Source organism: Triticum aestivum, chromosome 5B (assembly GCF_018294505.1).
Source record: "Triticum aestivum cultivar Chinese Spring chromosome 5B, IWGSC CS RefSeq v2.1, whole genome shotgun sequence".
Taxonomy (NCBI): domain Eukaryota; kingdom Viridiplantae; phylum Streptophyta; class Magnoliopsida; order Poales; family Poaceae; genus Triticum; species Triticum aestivum.
This window is the reverse complement of record NC_057807.1, coordinates 418,928,148-418,945,532: the sequence shown is the minus strand read 5'-3', so window position 1 is coordinate 418,945,532 and position 17,385 is coordinate 418,928,148.

Genomic DNA, 17,385 nt, shown 5'->3' with positions numbered 1-17,385 from the left:
GGATAAAAGCTTCGCACACAATGATGAACGACGAGATATGGAGGATAGAGTCCGGGGATAGATCGTGAAAATCTAACCCGTGATAGAACATGAGCCCTCTCACAAAGGGATCAAGGGTGAAGCCCAAGCCACGGAGGAAATGAGAAACAAATATGACGCTCTTGTTGGGCTCGGGAGTAGGGATGACCTGCCCTGGAGTGGGAAGCCTGTGCTTGATGTCGGCGGTCAGATATCCGACCTCCCTAAGCTTCGCAATGTCCTCCTCTGTGAGCGAGGAGCCCACCCGCCGGCCTTGAAGGTCAGATCCGGACATGGTTGAGGATCCGAGGTGCTTGAGCTTGGGCCTCGGGTGTTAGAACTCGAAATGCAAAAAGGCGCAAGAGTGGTGTAAAAGAGGGATAGGCCTCGGCCCCTTTATATAGGGGGTGAATATCAAGCGTCCTCAGCGTAACCGCTTGGGACTTATCTAAAAACACAGAGTCATACCAACAGACGTTGTGGGGACGCATGCGCCTGTATTGATGGAAGATCACGCGATAAGGGGAACACGATCTCTGCTTTGGCAAGGTGCCCCAATAAAACCGCCTCACAACATGTATCGAGGCCGGCCAAGAAAAACCGGTTCGTATTGGACCAGGCCACGATGCAGGAGCACGCCATACACGAATTGCCAGCAGATCAGATTTATGAAGTACTATGCTCCCTACGGTGGTATGTGAAGATCATCCTGCAGATCTGAACATGATTTAAGTGTTTGATAATTACTTTGGAGTATTCGGAGATGGAACCCGCCTTGCAATGCCGAAGACAAAACTGCGCGCCAGACTCATCGACATTGAAGCCTGGTTCAGGGGCTACTGAGGGGGTCCTGGATTAGGGGGTATCCGGACAGCCGGACTATATACTTTCGTCGGACTGTTGGACCGTGAAGATACAAGACTCAAGACTTTGTCCCGTGTCCGGATGGGACTCTCCTTTGCGTGGAAGACAAGCTTGGTGATCCGGATATTGTATTTCCTTCTTTGTAACCGATTCCATGTAAACCCTAGCCCTCTCCGGTGTCTATATAAACCAGAGGGTTTAGTCCTTAGAGACAGAATCATAATCATCATAGGCTAGCTTCTAGGGTTTAGCCTCTACGATCTCGTGATATATCAACACTTGTAATACTCATAGCATCAATATCAATCAAGCAGGAAGTAGGGTTTTACCTCCATCGAGAGGGCCCGAACCTGGGTAAAACATCATGTCCCTTGCCTCCAGTTACCATTAGCCTTAGACGCACAGATCGGGACCCCCTACCCGAGATCCGATGATTTTGACACCGGCACCAGGGCCGGCGTGGCTACAGTGTGCCAATTGTCACTGCTGACGCCAGCAAGCGGTGACCTGACGGAGCGCCATTCTAGCAGCCTCAACCTGGCCACTCCCTGATGATCGACAAGATGGCGAACAATGCCCCTAGGCACGTGATAACCCACAAGTATAGGGGATCGCAACAGTTTTTGAGGGTAGAGTATCAACCCAAATTTATTGATTCGACACAAGGGGAGCCAAAGAATATTCTCAAGTATTAGCAGTTGAGTTGTCAATTCAACCACATCTGGATAACTTAATATCTGCAAAAAAGTATTTAGTAACAAAGTAGTATGAAAGTAACGGTAATGGTGGCAAAGGTAACTATAGCAGTTTTGTTGTAATTGTAACAGTGGCAATGGTAAAGTAACTAAGCAAAGATCAATATGTGAAAAGCTCGTAGGCAATGGATTAGTGATGGATAATTATGTCAGATGCAATTATTCATGCAACAGTTATAACATAGGGTGACACAGAACTAGCTCCAGTTCATCAATGTAATGTAGGCATGTATTCCGAATATAGTCATACGTGCTTATGGAAAAGAACTTGCATGACATCTTTTGTCCTACCCTCCCGTGGCAGCGGGGTCCTTTTGGAAACTAAGGGATATTAAGGCATCCTTTTAATAGAGTACCGGACCAAAGCATTAACACTTAGTGAATACATGAACTCCTCAAACTACGGTCATCACCGGTAAGTATCCCGATTATTGTCACTTCGGGGTTAACGGATCATAACACATAATATGTGACTATAGACTTGCAAGATAGGATCAAGAACTCACATATATTCATGAAAACATAATAGGTTCAGATCTGAAATCATGGCACTCGGGCCCTAGTGACAAGCATTAAGCATAGCAAAGTCATAGCCACATCAATCTCAGAACATAGTGGATACTAGGGATCAAACCCTAACAAAACTAACTCGATTTGATGATAAATCTCATCCAACCCATTACCGTCAAGCCTACGATGGAATTACTCACGCACGGCTGTGAGCATCATGAAATTGGTGATGGAGGATGGTTGATGATGACGATGGCGACGGATTCCCCTCTCCGGAGCCCCGAACGGACTCCATATCAGCTCTCCCGAGAGAGTTTAGGGCTTGGCGGCGGCTCTATATCGTAAAACGCGATGAATCCTTGTCTCTGATTTTTTTTTCCCGAACACGAATATATGGAGTTGTAGTTGAGGTCGGTGGAGCACCAGGGGGGCCACGAGGTAGGGGGCGCGCCCAGGGGGTAGGGCGCACCCCCACCCTCATGGACATGGTGTGGCTCCCCTGGCCTTGATTCTTTCGCCAGTATTTTTTGTATATTCCAAAAATATTCTCCGTGAAATTTCTGGTCATTTCGAGAACTTTTATTTCTGCACAAAAATAACACCATGGCAATTCTGCTGAAAGCAGCATTAGTCCGGGTTAGTTCCATTCAAACCATACAAATTAGAGTCCAAAACAAGGGGAAAGTGTTTGGAAAAGTAGATACGATGGAGATGTATCAACTCCCCCAAGCTTAAACATTTGCTTGTCCTTAAGCAATTCAGTTGACAAACTGAAAGTGATAAAGAAAAACTTTGACAAACTCTGTTTGCTCTTTTTGTTGCAAATATGTAAAGCCAGCATTCAAGTTTTCAGCAAAGATTATGAACTAACCATATTCACAATAACTTTTAGGTCTCATGTTTACTCATATCAATGACATAATCAACTAGTGAGCAATAATAATAAATCTCGGATGACAACACTTTCTCAAAACAATCATAACATGATATAACAAGATGGTATCTCGCTAGCCCTTTCTGAGGCCGCAAAACATAAATGCAGATCACCTTTAAAGATCAAGGACTGACTAGACATTGTAATTCATGGTAAAAGAGATCCAGTCATAGTCATACCCAATATAAACTAATAGTAATGCATGCAAATGACATCGATACTCTCCAAATGGTGCTTTTTAATAAGGAGGTGATGGCTCAACATAAAAGTAAATAGATAGGCCCTTCGTAGAGGGAAGCAGGGATTTGCAGAGGTGCTAGAGTTCGATTTTGAAATAGAGATAAATAATATTTTGAGCAGTATACTTTCATTGTCAACATAACAACCGTGAGATCTTGATATCTTCCTTGCTACACACATTATAGGTGGTTCCCAAGTAGAATGGTAAAGTTTATACTCCCCCACCACCAACAAGCATCAATCCATGGCTTGCTCGAAACAATGAGTGCCTCCAACTAGCAACAGCCCTGGGGGAGTTTTGTTTAATTATTTTGATTTGATTTGCTTAGAGCATGGGACTGGGCATCCCACTGACCAGCCATTTTCTCACGAGTGAGGAGCGGAGTCCACTCCTCTTGAGAATAACCCGCCTAACATGGAAGATACATACAACCCTAGTTGATACATGAGCTATTCGAGCATACAAAACATAATTTCATTTGAAGGTTTAGAATTTGGCACATACAAATTTACTTGGAATGGCAGGTAGATACCGTATATAGGAAGGTATGGTGGACTCATATGGAATAACTTTGGGGGTTTATGGAATTGGATGCACAAGCAGTATTGCCGCTTAGTAGAATTGAAGGCTAGAAAAGACTGGGAAGCGACCAACTAGAGAGCGACAACAGTCATGAACATGCATTAAAATTAATTTACACTGAGTGCAAGAATGAGTAGGATATAATTCACCATGAACATAAATATCGTGGAGGCTATGTTGATTTTGTTTCAATTACATGCATGAACATGTGCCAAGTCTAGCCACTTAAATCGTTCAAAGGAGGATACCACCCCACTATACCACATCACAACCATCTTAATAGCATGTTGGCATGCAAGGTAAACCATTATAAACTCGTAGCTAATCAAGCATGGCATAAGCAACTATAATCTCTAATTGTCGTTACAAACATGTTTATTCATAATAGGCTAAATCAGGAACGATGAACTAATCATATTTAAAAAAACAAGAGAGGTCGAGTTCATACCAGCTTCTCACATCTCAATTAGTCCATCATATATCGTCATTATTGCCTTTCACTCACACGATCGAACAGTGTGTATAATCATAGTGCACGTGCACTTGACTAAGCTGGAATCTGCAAGCATTCAATTCAAGAGAGAAGACAAGGTAATATGGACTCTTGGTTAAATCAACAATAATGCATATAATAGACACTAAACATTTTCATCATGGTCTTCTCCTCTCGACCCCCAAAGGAAAGAAAAGAAATAAAACTATTTACACGGGAAAGCTCCCAACAAGCAAAAGAAGAACGAGAAATCTTTGGGGGTTTTCTTTTAATTACCACTACTACAAGCATGGAAAATATACTAGCTAAAAGCTCCAACTAATTTTTTTGGTTTTTCTTAAGGTTTTTCAAACACACAAGAAGAAAACAAGAAAAAGAAATAAACTAGCATGGATAGTACAATGAAAAAGTATGAGCACCGACAACTGGAATGAGTGTGTGGACATGAATGTAATGTCGGTGAGAAATACGTACTCCCCCAAGCTTAGGCTTTTGGCCTAAGTTGGTCTATGCCCAAGGATAAAAGTTATAGCTGGGGTCATACTGAGATGCAGCCGCTATTGCATCATGAGCTGCAGCTTGAAGACGAGCTGCCTCCATCCTCCTCTCGTACTTGGTCGCCTCTTCCCTGGTTATAACATATCTCCCCTTTGCTTGAGAGTCAAAGAAAGTCGGAGCAAGGAGAGCAATATGGACAGTGCGATGTCTGTCAAAGATTAGTCGGTACTAGAGAGGATGTTCATTCCTCTCAATAAACTGGTGGCGAACCATAGCATTAAAATCTAGATAAGCAGGAGGCAGCTCCATATGATCTTCACGAATGGGTACCTCAAGAAAATTAGCTAAACGGGTTGCATAAATTCCCCCAAACAAATCTCCACTTATACTGTTATTATGCAACCTACGTGCAACAATAGGTCCCAAGTTATATTGTTTATCTCCTAATACAACACTCTTGAGAACACTAAGATCGAGAACGCACATATGACATGCTTCATCTTTACCATTAATACATCTACCTATGAAGAGAGCAAAATAATGTATAGCGGGAAAGTGAATGCTCCTTATGGTAGCTTGCGTAATTTCCCTAGACTCCCCCACGGTTATATTAGCAAGAAAGTCTTTATATTCAGATTTGCGAGGTTCACTAGTACTACCCCACTGGGGGAGTTTGCAAGCAGTATTAAAATCCTATAAATCCATGGTATAAGATTTATCATAAAGATCAAACAGGACCATGTGAGAATTACGTGCGGATGTAAATTTAAACCTTCTCACAAAGGAGTCAGTAAGGTGATAGTATTGAGAGCACTTATCTGACTCAAAGCTCTCCAAATCAGCGTTACGTATGCATGCGTCAAATTCCTCCATAATACCTGCCCGAACCATAAAGTCTTCTGACGGGTATTGACAAGGCTGCACTTGAGCTTCTCTTGGTAATTCATGGTCTGGCTCACGTATCGCGGGCCTAGGTCCTTGCTTCCTTGATGAACCACCTTGGTATAATTTCCTAAACATATTTCTTCCTCTGAAAAATTTCTGAAATTTTTAGTAACTCAAAATAAAATTGAACTAAACTCAGCAAGATTGATAGCAACTACTCCCACAAGTGCCTAGAGACTATATCATGCATTAGAACTACTTGGGACCATATAATTTTGACATGCAAGCTCAAGAACAGGGTCACCTTAGCAGCAAAAAATTACAATAAATAAAGCACTAGAACAAAAACTAATTGGACCATTGAAGGAGTCACATACCAAAGAACAATCCCCCAAAGTAGTTTTGTGAATGGAGCTTTGAGCAAGGAGATCGAAAATGGCAGCAAGATAAGCTAGAGCACGGGTTTGAGCTGGCTGGTGATTTTTTTGGGAGTAAGAAGAAGTGTGTGGGTGCAGGAATAAGTGGAGGGGGGCCACGTGGGACCCACGAGGCAGGGGGCGCCTAGGGGGTGTGGGCACGCCCTGGACCCTCGTGGACAGGTTTTGGCTCCCCCTGATGTGTTCTCAGTGCCAAATATTCTTAAATATTTTAGAAAAAAAATCATATTACAGTTTCATGGCATTTGGAGAACTTTTATTTTCGGCGTATTTTTTATTGCAAGGATAATTCAGAAAACAGACAAGAAAATACTATTTTTGCTTTACTAACCTAAATAACAGAAAGTAAAAAGTGGATACAAAAAGTTGTGCTTTCTAACTTCATCCATCTCATGCTCATCAAAAGGAATCCACTAACAAGGTTGATCAAGTCTTGTTAACAAACTCATTCCGAATTGCATGAAACCGGAGAATTTTTGAATAGCACTAAGTTACCTCAACGGGGATATGCACGTCCCCAATAATAAGAATATCATATTTCCTCTTGACAGTAGGAAGAGGAAATTCAAAACCTCCAATAGTAATTGTTGGAATTTTTCCAATAGAATTAATATTGTGGACTTGAGGTTGTTTCCTCGGAAAGTGTACCGTATGCTCATTACCATTAACATGAAAAGTGATATTGCCTTTGTTGCAATCAATAATAGCCCCTGCAGTATTAAAAAGGGTCTACCAAGGATAATAGACATACTATCATCCTCGGGAATATCAAGAATAACAAAGTCCTTTAAAATAGTAACGTTTGCAACCACAACATGCACATCCTCAAAATACTGACAGGTATAGCAGTTGATTTATCGGCCATTTGCAAAGATATTTCAGTAGGTGTCAACTTATTCAAATCAAGTCTACGATATAAAGAGAGAGGCATAACACTAACACCGGCTCCAAGATCACATAAAGCAGTTTTAACATAATTTCTTTTAATGGAGCATGGTATAGTTGGTACTCCTGGATCTCTAGTTTCTTAGGTATTCCACCTTTAAAAGTATAATTAGCAAGCATAGTGTAAATTTCAGCTTCCGGTATCTTTCTTTTATTTGTAACAATTTCTTTCATGTACTTAGCATAAGGATTCATTATAAGCATATCAGTCAAACGCATACGCAAAAAGATAGGTCTAATCATTTCAGCAAAGCGCTCAAAATCCTCATCATCCTTTTTCTTGGATGATTTAGGAGGAAAAGGTATGGGTTTATGAACACATGGTTCTCTTTCTTTACCGTGCTTCCTAGCAACAAAGTCTCTCTTATCATAACATTGATTCTTTGATTGTGGGTTATCAAGATCAACAGCAGGTTTAATCTCTACATCATTATCATTGCTAGGTTGAGCATCAACATGAACATCATTACTAACATTATCACTAAGTCATGTTCATCGCCAGATTGTGTTTGAGCATCAGCAATAGAAATATCATTGGGATTCTCAGGTGTGTCAACAACAGGTTCACTAGATGCATGCAAAGTCCTATTATTTTTCTTTTTCTTCTTTTTAGAAGGACTTGGTGCATCAACATTAGTTTTCTGAGAATCTTGCTCAACTCTCTTAGGGTCGCCCTCAAGATACAAAGGTTCATGAGTCATTTTATCCCCTCTAGTCATAACTCTAATAGCATTATCATTTTTATTATTTAATTCATTGAGCAAATCATTTTGAGCTTTAAGTACTTGTTCTACTTGAGTGGTAACCATAGAAGCATGTTTACTAATAAGTTTAAGTTCACCTTTAACCATAGACATATAATCACTCATGTGTCCAATCATATAAGTATTATGTTTCAATTATCTACCAAAATAAGCATTGAAGTTTTCTTGTTTAATAATAAAATTATCAAACTCATCTAAGCATTGGCTAGCAATTTTAGTAGACGGGATTTCAGCTTTATCATATCTATATAGAGAATTTACCTTTACTACCTGTGTCGGGTTATCAAGACCATGTATTTCTTCAGCATGAGGTAAATTAAGACCATGTATTTCTTCAGCAGGCGGTAAATTCTTAACATCCTCAGCTTTAATACCTTTTTCTTTCATAGATTTCTTTGCCTCTTGCATATCTTCAGGACTTAGAAATAGAATGCCCCTTTTCTTCGGAGTTGGCTTAGGAGTTGGTTCAGGAAGTGTCCAATTATTTTCATTAGTAAGCATATTATTTAATAGCACTTCAGCTTGATCAACAGTTCTTTCCTTGAAAACACAACAAGCACAACTATCTAGGTGGTCTCTGGAAGCATCGGTTAGTCCATTATAAAAGATATCAAGTATTTCATTTTTCTTGAGAGGATGATCAGGCAAAGCATTAAGTAATCGGAGAAGCCTCCCCCAAGCTTGTGGGAGACTCTCTTCTTCAATTTTCACAAAATTGTATATCTCCCTTAAAGCAGCTTGTTTCTTATGAGCGGGGAAATATTTAGCAGAGATGTAACAAATCATATCCTGGGGACTACGCACACAACCAGGAGAGAATTAAACCATGTCTTAGCATCACCCTTTAATGAGAACGGAAATAATTTAAGGATATAGTAGTAGCGAGTTTTCTCATCATTAGTGAATAGGATGGCTATATCATTTAATTTAGTAAGATGTGCCACAACAGTTTCAGATTCATAGCCATAGAAAGGACCAGATTCAACCAAAGTAATTATCTCAGGATCGACAAAGAAATCATAATCCTTATCGGTAATAAAAATAAGTGAAGTAGCAAAAGCAGGGTCATATTTTATTCTAGCATTTAAAGACTTTTTTCAGCTTAGCTAGTAATTTCTTAAGATCATTCCTATCATTGCAAGCAAGAAAGTCTCTAGCAGTTTCTTCATCCATAACTAACCCTCAGGCACAACGGGCAATTCATATCTAGGGGGAGAATCTTCATCATCACTTTCATCAATATTATCGGTTTCAATAATTTCATTCTCTCTAGCCTTAGTAAGTTTTTCATCAAGAAATTCACCTAGTGGCACAGTATCATCAAGCATATAAGTAGTTTCATCATAAGTATCATGCATAGTAGAAGTGGCATCGTCAATAACATGCGACATATCAGAATTCATAGCAGAAGCGGGTTTAGGTGTCGCAAGTTTACTCATAACAGAAGGTGAATCAAGTGCAGAGCTAGATGGCAGTTCCTTACCTCCCCTCGTAGTTGAGGGAAAATCTTGGTTCTTTCATCTTTCAAGTTCCTCAAAGTGATCAACAGATATAAATCTCAAGTGACTCAAAGAATAGAGCTATGCTCCCCGGCAACGGCACCAGAAAATAGTCTTGATAACCCACAAGTATAGGGGATCGCAACAGTTTTCGAGGGTAGAGTATTCAACCCAAATTTATTGATTCGACACAAGGGGATCCAAAGAATATTCTCAAGTATTAGCAGTTGAGTTGTCAATTCAACCACACCTGGATAACTTAATATCTACATCAAAGTATTTAGTAGCAAAGTAGTATGGAAGAAACGGTAACGGTGGCAAAGGTAACAATAGCAGTTTTGTAGTAATTGTAATAGTGGCAACAGTAAAGTAACTAAGCAAAGATCAATATGTGAAAAGCTCGTAGGCAGTGGATCAGTGATAGATAATTATGTCAGATGCGATTATTCATGCAACAGTTATAACATAGGGTGACACAGAACTAGCCCCAGTTCATCAATGTAACGTAGGTATGTATTCCGAATATAGTCATACGTGCTTATGGAAAAGAACTTGCATGACATCTTTTGTCCTACCCTCCCGTGGCAGCGGGGTCCTATTGGAAACTAAGGGATACTAAGGCCTCCTTTTAATAGAGTACCGGACCAAAGCATTAACACTTAGTGCATACATGAACTCCTCAAACTACGGTCATCACCGGTAAGTATCCCGATTATTGTCACTTCGGGGTTAACGGATCATAACACATAATAGGTGACTATAGACTTGCAAGATAGGATCAAGAACTCACATATATTCATGAAAACATAATAGGTTCAGATCTGAAATCATGGCACTCGGGCCCTAATGACAAGCATTAAGCATAGCAAAGTCATAGCAACATCAATCTCAGAACATAGTGGATACTAGGGATCAAACCCTAACAAAACTAACTTGATTACATGATAAATCTCATCCAACCCCGTCCAGCAAGCCTACGATGGAATTACTCACACACGGCGGTGAGCATCATGAAATTGGTGATGAAGGATGGTTGATGATGACGATGGCGACGAATTCCCCTCTCCGGAGCCCCGAACGGACTCCAGATCAGCTCTCCCGAGAGAGTTTAGGGCTTGGCAGCGGCTCCGTATCGTAAAACGCGATGAATCCTTCTCTCCGATTTTTTATCCCCGAACACGAATATATGGAGTTGGAGTTGAGGTCGGTGGAGCACCAGGGGGCCCACGAGGTAGGGGGGCGCCCCCAGGGGGTAGGGCGCGCCCCCACCCTCGTGGACAGGGTGTGGGCCCCCTGGCCTTGATTCTTTCGCCAGTATTTTTTATATATTCCAAAAATATTCTCCATGAAGTTTCAGGTCATTCTGAGAACTTTTATTTCTGCACAAAAATAACACCATGGTAATTCTGCTAGAAACAGCGTCAGTCCTGGTTAGTTCTATTCAAATCATGCAAATTAGAGTCCAAAACAAGGGCAAAAGTGTTTGGAAAAGTAGATACAATGGAGACGTATCAGCACATGGGGCCCGCGCCCGGAGAACCCGGCGAGCCCTGACACCCGGCAGGTCCCAGCACCGGCTTCCCGGATGCCGACAACCTGGCCCCACGGCTTGTAACTTTACCGTTGTACCCTTGGGGGGTTGACCTATAAAACCCCCCATGAGCCCTCATGCATACAAGATCATCAACACATTACGCACACACCCACACAAGTAGTAGCACACAGTCGCCAGGAAAGGGAGCAGCCTAGGCTTTGGCCTGTCTTCCTCCTTCCTCCATACAGCTCGAGGAGCGACTCTGTACTATTGTTTATCAACCACACTTGGCAGGACTAGGAGTGTTATCTCTCCGGAGAGCCCCGAATCTGGGTATGTCTTGCGTCCCGCACTCGCTCATGCCGACATCGCCTCTGGAGCCCACCAGTGCCCTCAAGCCTCCTCCTCTCTTTAGCCATCTCATGGCATCTGTCGTGCGCCCACCACAACAACATGAATATGATTAGATCATGTTTATTGCGATACAGTTATTCATTAAGTCAGAGAATAATTGTTGTTCTATTTACACGAATAAAACCTTCTATGATCATACACCCAATGTCAATGGTTTATTGAATCTCAATCGTAGTAATACACATACTCATAATATTGATGCCAAAAGATGCAAAGTTCATAATGATAGTACAACATATTAGTAGCACTACCATTTAGGTCATATTGGTATAAAGCGCATGAAGAAACTCCATGCGGATAGACTTTTGGAATCACTTGATTATGAATCATTTGATACTTGCGAACCATGCCTCATGGGCAAGATGAATAAAACTCCGTTCTACGAAACAATGGAGCGAGTCAATGACTTCTTGGAAATAATGAGTGTTGAGGCTCGCGGCGGGTATCGTTATTTTCTAACCTTCACAAATGATTTGAGAAGATATGGGTATATCTACTTGATGAAACACAAGTCTGAAACATTTGAAAAGTTCAAAGAATTTCAGAGTGAAGTGGAGAATCATCTTAACAAGAAAATAAAGTTTCTACAATCTGATCACGAAGATGAATGTTTGAGTTGCGAGTTTGTCCTTTATTTAAAACAATGTGGAATAGTTTCACAACCCACGCCACCTGGAACACCACAGCATAATGGTGTGTCCGAATGTCGTAACCATACTTTATTAGATATGGTGCGATTTATGATGTCTCTTATCGATTTACCACTACCGTTTCGGGGTTATGCATTAGAGACAGCTACATTCACGTTAAATAGGGTACCGTCTAAAATCGTTGAGACGACACCGTATGAACCGTGGTTTGGCAAGAAACCAAAGCTGTCGTTTCTTAAAGTTTGGGATTGCAATGATTATGTGAAAAAGCTTCAACCTGATAAGCTCAAACCCAAATCGGAGAAGTGCGTCTTCATAGGATATCCAAAAGAAACTGTTGGGTACACATTCTACCACAAATCCGAAGGCAAGATCTTTGTTGCTAAGAATGGATCCTTTCAAGAGAAGGAGTTTCTCTTGAAAGAAGTGAGTGGGAGAAAAGTAGAACTTGATAAGGTAATTGTACCTTCTCTCGAATGGGAAAGTAGCTCATCACAGAAAACCGTTCTCGTGATGCCTACACCAACTAGAGAGGAAGCTAATGATAATGATCATGGAACTTCAGATCAAGTTACTACCGAACCTCATAGGTCTACCAGAGCATGTTCTGCACCAGAGTGGTACGATAATCCTGTTCTCAAAGTCATGTTACAAGACCATGACGAAGCTATGAACTACGAAGAAGCTATGATGAGCCCAAATTCCGACAGATGGCTTGAGGCCATGAAATATGAGATAGGATCCATATATAAGAACAAAGTGTGGACTTTGGTGGACTTGCCCGATGATTGGCAAGTCATTAAGAATAAATGGATCTTCAAGAGGAAGACGGACACTAATGGTAGTGTTACTATCTACAAAGCTCGAATTGTCGCAAAAGGTTTTCGACAATTCAAGGTGTTGACTATGATGAGATTTTTTCACTCGTATCGATGCTTAAGTCTATCCGAATCATGTTAGCAATTACCGCATTTTATGAAATCTGGCAAATGGATGTCAAAATTGTATTCCTTAATGGATTTATTAAAGAAGAGTTATATATGATGCAACCCAGAAGGTTTGTCGATCCTAAAGGTGCTAACAAAATGTGCAAACTCCAGCGATCCATCTATGGACTGGTGTAAGCATCTCGGAGTTGAAATATACGCTTTGATGAGTTGATCAAAGCATATAGGTTTATATTGATTTTCGGAGAAGCCTGTATTTACAAAATAGTGAGTGGGGGCACTACAACATTTCTGATAAGTATATGTGAATGGCATATTGTTAATCAAAAATAATGTAAAAATTTCTGAAAAGGATAAAGAAGTATTTGAAAGGGGTTTTTCAAAGAAAGACCTCGGTGAAGCTACTTAGATATTGGGCATCAAAATCTACGGAGATAGATCAAGATGTTTGATAAAACTTTCGATGAGTACATACCTTGTTTTACAAAAGAAATTCGGAATATTTTTGTTCAATATTTCCACAAATTTTCAGAAAATGTTCGTGACTACAAAAAACGTTCTCCTTTTCTAAAATTATTCACAAATTCAAAAAAATGTTCAGGTGTTCCAAGTAATTTTTGTAACTTTAAAAATGTTCAGGTTTTCCAAATAGTTTTCATAAATTTAAATTTTTTCTCTGTTTACAAAAGTGCTCTGAATTTTAAAATTATTCACGTTTTCAAAAAAACATGTTAATTTTTTTCTCCTTTTTATAACTTTTTAGTGTTTCAAAATTTGTTCATGGTTTTTCTAAATGTTCGAAATTTTGAAGAAGTGTTCGCATTTTGAAAATAATTTTTGGGCCTTTTAAATTTTTTCATGGTTTCCTTATTTTTCGAGAACTGTACAATAATCATAAATGTTCAGGTGTTTTATAATTGTTCTCGGTTTCCCTTTTTTTGTTCCTGCGTTTTGTAAAATGTTCGCATTTTCAAAAATTATTCGTAGATTGGAAAATGTACTCGTTTTCAAATTTGTTCCTTTTTTTCCAAAAAATGTTTGAGATTCCCAAAAAATGTTTGAGTCTTTTCAAATTTTGTTCGATTTTTCAGAAAGCATTGACTTTTGTGAAAAATAAATTTTTTGTTCGAAATTTCAAAGATGGATTAAATCTTTTGCTGCCTATAGGTTGTATAAAGTGAGCTGGCAGATTCAGACAACAAAATTTATGTCTTACAGTGGGCAGGGACGTGGTTCACTAACACTAGATCGTGTGTTCGATCCTACTCACGTACGGTTTTTTGGGAGCTGTTCTTTAAAATTTGCCGCTGCTGTTTGGTTCTTTAAATGTCGGGCTGTGATGTTTACACGAAAGTGATTGTGTCGCACTGGCTTAGCGGGTATAGCTTTGTTGCTGCACGTCTCTTGTTCGATTCTCACCGGCGGCAATAATTTTTGTTCATTTTTTATCGCGCGCAGCCATGAGCCCACTAAGCCCGCCAACTTGGTTTCCTGTGCGAAACGGCTGCAACCTTACGCAGAACGGAGAGCTCCTAACCGGCACCTTCACCGCCGGTCTCATGATCACACTTCTTTTGGTTGTCGCGAAACCGGCGCTGAAGGCGCCGGTTAGGAGCTCTCCATAAGACCTCCCACCTCCTATGTATTGCATTCTGCGTCAGAATGCCGGCAATTCGCATAGGGACGTTCAAGTGGGCCGGCCCGTTGGCAGCGCCCGTGCGGAAAAAATGCGAAAACTGTAGCTATAAAAACAATGCGCGCGGCCGGAGAATCGAACGCAATACCTGCCGTTTAGCATGCTCGCCACCAGCCATTCCACCACGAGAGCTTCTTCAAAAACTATACGTAGCACACTTTATAACAACAAAATAAGCCACGACAGATCTAAACTTTTTTTAAAGTTCGAACATAGTTCGTTCTCAAAACCTGTATCTAGGGATGGAATTCGAGCCGAGTCGAGCCAGCTAGGCTCGACTCGCTAGAGCTCGTTTCGTTAACGAGCTAGCTCGACTCGACTCGTTACTATAACGAGCTCAAACCCAAGATAGTCTCGACTCGTATAACTCGCGAGCTGGCTCGTTTAATTTGTTAAACTCGTTTAAGATATAAACATAAAGCCCTCAAATATGATAAAAATGATTATGTATATATTAAAAATATATATCACTATACAATTGTAATTTTCTTGTAACGCGTGAGTCTCCTAGGAGGCTAGGCCTTCAACTGCTCGGCCTTGGGTTGTGCGCCTCGGACGTAGGCTGTTTAGTGGCTGATCTTTCTTTGTATTGGGAGTGGCTGAACTATTGTATCGAGCCTAACGAGTTACATGAGTACTCGTGAGATTGGCTCGTTTAACTTGGTCTATAAACGATCTTAAACTAAAGCTCGGCTCGACTTGTCATTCTTCGAGTTCGAGCCGATTCGAGCCGAGTCACGAGCTACTTGTTTAGCTCGCGAGCTTCGAGCTTTTTTTCCAGCCCTACCTGTATCTTTTCTTGAACGCGGACAATTCCAAAATTGCAAATAATTATTGTAAAAGGTTAAAAAAAATTACCTGTGAACATTCTTTTGCAAAATAGAAAAGTTTTTTTGTAATGTTGAACAGATTTTGAAAAACGAGAACATTTCAGAAAAATAGAACAAAAATTGAAAAGGCGAAATTTTTTTGAAACTTGGATCAAATTTCGGAGAAACTGAACATATTTTTGCATCTGTAAACAATTTTTGAGAATTGGAGCATTTTATGTCTCTCTAAACAAAATTTCGCAAAGCAAACATTATTTCGAATTGTGAACTTTTTTGAAAATGCGAACAAATTATTAAACCAGAGAATTTTTTTGCAACGATGATTTTTTTAAAAGTGAGAAAATTCCATAAAATTTTGAATGAAAATTGAAAAAGCGAACATTTTTTGAAACTTGGACCAAAATTCGAAAAAAGTGAACATATTTTTGGATCTGTGAACAATTTTTTATAAAGGGAATATTTTTTGTAACTCTGAACAAAATTTGTCACAGCGATCATTATTTCGAATTGTGAACATTTTATGACAATGCGAACAAATTTTGAACCTTGAACATTTGTAAATTAATAGAAACAAGTTTTCAAATGTGAACGAAATTTTGAAATTCTGAACCTTTTTTGAAACATGAAAAAAATTACAAATTCGTGAACAAAATTATAAAATTGTGAAGATTTTTTGAATTCTGCACAAATTTTGAAACCGTAATTTTTTTCCTAATTGTGAACAAATTTTAAAACATGAATAAATTTCAATTTCGTGAACAAAATTAAAAAATGGTAACCATTTTTCATATCTCTGAACAAATTTTGAAAACCGTGAACATGTTCGAATTGTGAACAAATTTTCGAACATGAACAAATTTCAAATTTATGAACAAAATAATAAAATTGTGAACATTTTTCGTTAGACTGCGAACAATTTTTGAATTGTGAACAAATTTGAAATATGATGAAATTATGAAATTTGTGAATAAAATTATCAAATTGTTAACGAAATCTAAAACCATAAACATTTTTTAATTGTGAACAAATTTTGAAACAGTGAACATTTCTCGAATTATGCACAAACTTTGAAACCGTGATTTTTTGATGAATTGGGTAAAAATTGTGTAATTAATAAAAAATGAAATAGAAGCAAAAGAAATAAGCAGAAAAAGGAAAATGAGAGAAAAGAAAAGAAAACAAAAATTTGAAAATACAGAATAAAGAAAAAACCGATTCATGGAACCTTCTAGAAGTTTCCCAAAACCGGTAAAACCCAGCTGTGAACCTCTAGAAGGTTGCCAAAACCGGGGGTGTTGAAACGGTTAAACGGGCTGGCCCGTCGCGTCGCTGCTCAGTCGCTCGCCTGTGCGAAGCGCCGGCAGTTTGATGCAGCGAACGGCAAATAGCATTTTCCTTGGTCGCGTGCGCGAGCATGTGAGAAAATGTATAGAAGGCTGAAAGACTCAGGTACATGCAGTTCAGTTTCCATTTGGTTAACCATAATAAAAACCGAACAAACCGAATTTAATTCGGTTATTGAGTATAAAAACCGAATTTGTCTGCACAAATGATAAAAACCAAAAATTCGGTCTTTTCGGTTACGGTTTCTGTCTGGTTTTTAGTTCGTCGGTTTTTATGCCCACCCCTAGCCGGCATTGTGTGCCGCCTTATATAGACGGATGGTGGTTAAACCTAGGCGAAGTGGAGTCTGCACCGGATCCGAGCAGGAGCCCAAACGACGTCCGCTGCAAGGAAAGGCAGTCCCGGCCGAGCCCGTGCGGAGGAAGATACGGCGGAACGACCAGGATATGGGAAGTTTAGAACGGGAATTAATGGGCCGTGCGTCCGTCGGATCCATAATCTTTACATACTAATAAACCAGCCATTGCTTCTGGTCCTTTTTAAAG